Below are 6,000 nucleotides of genomic sequence, written 5' to 3' on the forward strand. Positions count from 1 at the left end.
AGTTCCTATGCTTCCTGGCTGATGTTTTTGTCACTTTTGAATGCTGGCGGTGCTCTCACTCTAGTGGTAGCATGAGACGGAGTCCGTAGCTGGGCAACAACCCAGCAGCAGGACCGCTACCTCCGCCTTTGTGCAAGGAGGAGCACTGCCAGAGCCCTGCAAAATGACCTCCAGCAGGCCACAAATGTGCATGTGTCTGCTCAAATGGTCAGAAACAGACTCCATGAGGGTGGTATGAGGGCCCGACATCCACAGGTGGGGGTTGTGCTTACAGCCCAACACCATGAAAAGCCAACTGACATTTACTCCTGAGGTGCTAACTTGCTGCACCCTCGACAACTACTGTGATTATTATTATTTGACCATGCTGGTCATTTATGAACATTTGAACATCTTGGCCATGTTCTGTTATAATCTCCACCCGGCACAGCCAGAAGAGGACTGGCCACCCCTCATAGCCTGGTTCCTCTCTAGGTTTCTTCCTAGGTTTTGGCCTTTCTAGGGAGTTTTTCCTAGCCACCGTGCTTCTACACCTGCATTTCTTGCTGTTTGGGGTTTTAGGCTGGGTTTCTGTACAGCACTTTGAGATATCAGCTGATGTACGAAGGGCTATATAAATACATTTGATTTGATTTAGCGTTTTTAGATAAAACTGTACAAAATATAATCACGTCACCAAATAACAGTAGCCTCAACAGCACTCTGTAGGGTAGTACCATGGCCGGAGGACAGCTAGCTTCCGTTCTCCTCTGAGTACATTGACTTCAATACAAAACCCAGGAGGCGCATGGTTCTCACCCCCTTCCATAGACTTACACAGTAATTATGACAACTTCCGGAGGACGTCCTCCAACCTATCAGAGCTCTTGTAGCATGTACTGACATGTTGTCCACCCAATCAAAGGATCAGCGAATTAATCTAGTACTGAAAGCATAAACTACAGCTAGCTAGCACTGCAGTGTATGAAATGTGGTGAGTAGTTGACTCAAAGAGAGAGAAAGAAAATAGTTGAACAGTTTTGAACAAATTAATTTCTTCCTAAATGAAGGAGAAGCAAAAGGGAAATAGAGAGGGGGAGATTTCGTCATTTTTAAAACTTTCAGTTTCACTTACTTAGCTAGGAAATACAGCTAGCTAGTTTAGCCTACTGAAACACCCTGCTATGTTAGCTGGCTGGCTATGACTATCCAACACAACAATGAAACTCTTCCAAGTCAAGGTAAGCGTTTGGTTTTAGTAATTTATTGCCACCGGGGCCCACCGGTGTAACTGCTTACTTACTGTACACTGTAACGTTACTGACTGATTGTAGAAGGTTTACTAACGGTTAGTTATATGAGCTATGCTGACTATGATGTTACTTTAGCTAATATGGTGACAACGATGTAGGTTGTGTGTAGCGGTTTGGCTTGGAAAGTGTTTTTCCGCATGGTCACAAACAGCTGATGTGTTGTGTATTGAAGTCTACAAGCAAAGGGAAGAGGTGAAAGGAAGAGAGCGCATAATGTAGATGTGAGAAGGAATACAATGTGACTGCTATGAAACTGTGAACTGTCTTTACGCATGATCAGGGGTGTATTCATTCCACCGATTCTGTTGAAAAACGTTTCATAAACAGAAGCAAACTGAACGAAATGGGAATAAACATACCTGAATCTGTCCAACAGCAACTCTCGTTTACAACTGTTGGACTAATGATTACAATCACTATCAGCAGGCAAGAGTGTACAAGACGGTATTGAATGTCACTGTCTGTCCATGTATCACTGTCTGTCACATCAAATGTCTCTCGACCTGTGTGCAACATCAAATTTGTCTCTTGACCTGTATGCACCTACGTTGTAAACTTTCATTCATAGGCTAGGTTGTAGCAACCTCATGATTTGAGTATCATGTAGTAGCCTAAACCTATCAATTTTACATTTAACTGGGTGAATGGAATATGAATGACAGTCATCCAACATGCTGTAATAGAAATAAATCCATGCTCATGAAAAAAAAACTCCTCCCTCATCTGAAACGGCACTGACCTCCACTAATGTAAGCCTACCTGTTAGGGCAACTTGGGGCAATCAACCACATGGGGTAATATGCCCCTTGCCTGTACTTCTCCACACAGACCACTTCATGTCACCATTTTTTAATAATGTCATCTGTCTCATCAAATGTTTTAAGTTTTATGCATGGTGATCTTTTAGCCAAAGTTACCCTACAATTGACCCGTGTTACATTTAGCCCCACTCTCCTCTATGCAACTCAGGGTTTAAAATGGTGCAGTTCTGGCATATTGTGGAGTTGAGAAAGTAGATATAAAAAGCTGGGATCGCCCTCTTTGTAACAAAAGCCATTAAAACTGCTGTTTGCCCCGTGATTGCAAGAATTGTTGTGCATTGACTGCCTGTCAAAATGCAAGGTTCTCTCCCTATGGCACTCGAAACTTGAATGCAGCTGGAGAGGAATATTTTGCTTGCATAAAACACTCAACAAGCCAACTACGTAAATAGATCAACTATTCTACTATAGGGTTGTCAGATTTTTCTATTCATTACTTGTTTTGTTTGCAGAGGAAAAGTACATGTGGACTGTTCTAGTATCTTCAAAGTGTGCCTCTGCAGAAATATTTCTTCATATTATTTGGGCTGCAATGATTGCTGTGGCGCAGCGCCACAGTTAAATGACTGCAGCGGAAACACTGCTGTGAAGTTGTTCTGCTGTCTGGCGGTTCTGAGGGCTCTGAAAGAGAGAATTATCTTCGGTCATTGTCACGGCTGTGTATATTCCCCCACAAGCCGACACAGCTCTCAAGGAACTGCACTCTTAGAAAAAAAGGTTCCAAAAGGGTTCTTCTGCTATCGCCATAGCAGAACCCTTTTTGGTTCCAGGTAGAACGCTTTTGGGTTCCATGTAGAACCCTCTGTGGAAAGGGTTCTACCTGGAACCAAAAAGGGTTCTTCAAAGGTTCTTCTATGGGGACAGCCGAAGAAGCATTTTAGCTTCTAGGTAGCACCTTTTTTCTAAGAGTGTCCACTGGACTTTGTGTAAACTGGAAACCGCATATCCTGAGGCCAAATGTACTGTAGCTGGGGACGTTAATAAATACAAATAAAATTGTTAAATAATGAGCCTAGTTGGTTTGTCACAGAAAAATACAGAAACTTTCCAAATGGCATAAATTGGCTGAAATAATGAATGGGCTGGACATGAGTTTTAGATTGGTCTGCCGTGTAGCATATTCTGTCTATAAAATGAGCTGCTTGTTATGTGTAAATATCCTTTCTACTCCAATTTTTTCAAAGGATATAACAGTTAGGTAAACACATTTTCATTGAAGAAGACATTGTAGAGTCTTCTGATGAAAGTGATGGGGAACAAAGGCGTTCAACAGTATTGTTGTCACGGAAGAAGTTCAGTTTTGAAATCAGTGGAATGTCTGGTAGAAGCAGAGTATGATAAGGAGATTAATACAATTTTGGCGTTTGATTACAAATGCAGAGGGAGTCGAAAAGAGAACACAGAAGGCTGTTGTATAAAACACCTATCACTGGATTACATCTTCAAACTAAGGGCAACCATGGCGACTGTGACAGAGAGAGAGAAAGATCTGATGATTCTTATGACATTGCACACTGTCAGTGTTAACCAGAGTGACTTGACACAACGGGGCAAGCAAGCTGTACAAACAAAACGGAAACGACACATGACATCTTATTTAATGAAAGGGGTTGCATTCGCCATGAAGCGTTCATCCAAGTTTCAGAAATGATACATTTCTAATTTTGTCAAAAAGTTGTTTTCATTGCAAGTTAAAGCTTACTGTTAGCTGACGTTAGGTGGCTGGCTCGCTAGCTAACATTATCGGTAAGTGTATGATCTGTGTACTAATATTATCTAACTAGCTAACATTAAACATATTTGGTTCACTATAGCTAGCTATGACAATCGGTTTGTATTGCTAGTACTCTATGGATTGGGATTATGGTTCATTGTTTAGCTAGCTACATGTCTAAACAAAAGACCCCAAGCAGTACCAGCACTTCAGGTGAATATCATTTGCATGGCATTGTATGAGGTTATTCTTCTTATCTAAGAAACAGCTTCTACCTCCAGGCCATCAGACTGTTAAATAGTCACCACCAGCCGGCCTCCAAACAGTACCCTGCCTTGAACTTAGTCACTGTTACTAGCTGGCTACCACCCGGTACTCCACCCTGCACCTTAGAGACTGCTGCCCTATGTACATAGAGTCATTCAACACTGGTCACTTTAATAATGTTTACATACTGTTTTACCCACTTTATATGTATATATTGTATTCTAGTCATGGCTCACCCTATATATATATTGTTTTTTTTAAACGTTATTTTACCAGGTAAGTTGACTGAGAACACGTTCTCATTTACAGCAACGGCCTGGGGAATAGTTACAGGGGAGAGGAGAGGGATAAATGAGCCAATTGTAAGCTGGGGATGATTAGGTGACCGTGACGGTATGAGGGACAGCTTGGGAATTTAGCCAGGACACCGGGGTTAACACCCCTACACTTACAATAAGTGCCATGGGATCTTTAATGACCTCAGAGAGTCTATATAACTACTGCTCTACACAACTTGTCTTATTTATATACTGTCCATACTGTCTATACACACCATAACAATACAAAACAATAGACACAATTTCAAGAAATAAATGAAGAAATATCAGAATGAACGGTGTCAGAGTCCGCAATATAAATACATACAGTGCCTTCAGACAGTATTCCGACCCCGTGACTTATTCCACATTTTGTTGTGTTACTGCCCGAATTCAAAATGGATTACAATTCTCACCCATCTACACACAATACACAATCAAGACAAAGTGAAAACATGTTTTTAGAAATGTTTGAACAGTTGTTGAAAATTAAATACAGAAATATCTAATTTACATAAGTATTTACACCCCACCCCCAAGTCAATACTTTGTAGAAGCACCTTCGCAAGCAATTACAGAGTCTATCTGGGTATGTCTCTAAGAGCCTTCCACATATGGATTGTGCAACATTTGCCCATTACGCTTTTCAAAATTCTTCAAGCTCTGTCAAATTGTTTGTTGATCATTTCCACGCAACCATTTGCAGGTCCTTCCATAGATTTTCAAGTAAATTGAAGTCAAAACTGTAACTAGGCCACCCAGGAACATTCACTGTCTTCTTGGTAAGCAACTCCAGTGTAGATTTCACCTTGTGTTTTAGATTATTGTCCTGCTGAAAGCTGAATTCATCTCCCACTGTCTGGTGGAAAGCAGACTGAACCATGTTTTCCTCTAGGATTTTGTCTGTGCTTAGCTTCATTCCATTTCTTCTTTATCCTGAAAAACTCCCCCATCCTTAACAATTACAAGTATATCCATAACATGATGCAGCCACCACTATGCTTGAATATATGGAGAGTGGTACTCAATAATATGTTGTATTGGACTTGCCCCAAACATAACACTTTGTATTCAGGGAAAAAAGTGAATTCCTTTGCCACATTTTTTGCAGTATTACTTTAGTGCCTTATTGCAAACAGGATGCATGTTTGGAATATTTAGTATTCTGTACAGGTACAGGCATCCTTTTCACTCTGTCAATTAAGTTAGTATTGTGGAGCAACTACAATGTCGTTGATCTGGCAACTGAGTTAGGAAGGAGGCCTGTATCTTTACAGTGACTGGGTGTATTGATACACCATCCAAAGTGTAATTAATAACTTCACCATGCTCAAAGGGATATTCAATGTCTGCTTTTTTTTTTACCCATCTACCAATAGGTACCCTTCTTTGCAAGGCATTGGAAAACCTCCCTGGTCTTTGTAGTTGAATCTGTGTTTAAAAGTCACTGCTCAACTGATGGACCTCATAGATAATTCTATGTTTGGGGAACAGAGTTCTTATTGACACAAGACATTTCAGATTGTAGTTTTTTTATTCCATTGTAAAAAAAATTTTTTTTTAAATAAGATGCCACTTTATGGGATGTT

This window comes from Salvelinus namaycush, chromosome 17 (genome assembly GCF_016432855.1).
Source record: "Salvelinus namaycush isolate Seneca chromosome 17, SaNama_1.0, whole genome shotgun sequence".
In the NCBI taxonomy this organism is placed as follows: domain Eukaryota; kingdom Metazoa; phylum Chordata; class Actinopteri; order Salmoniformes; family Salmonidae; genus Salvelinus; species Salvelinus namaycush.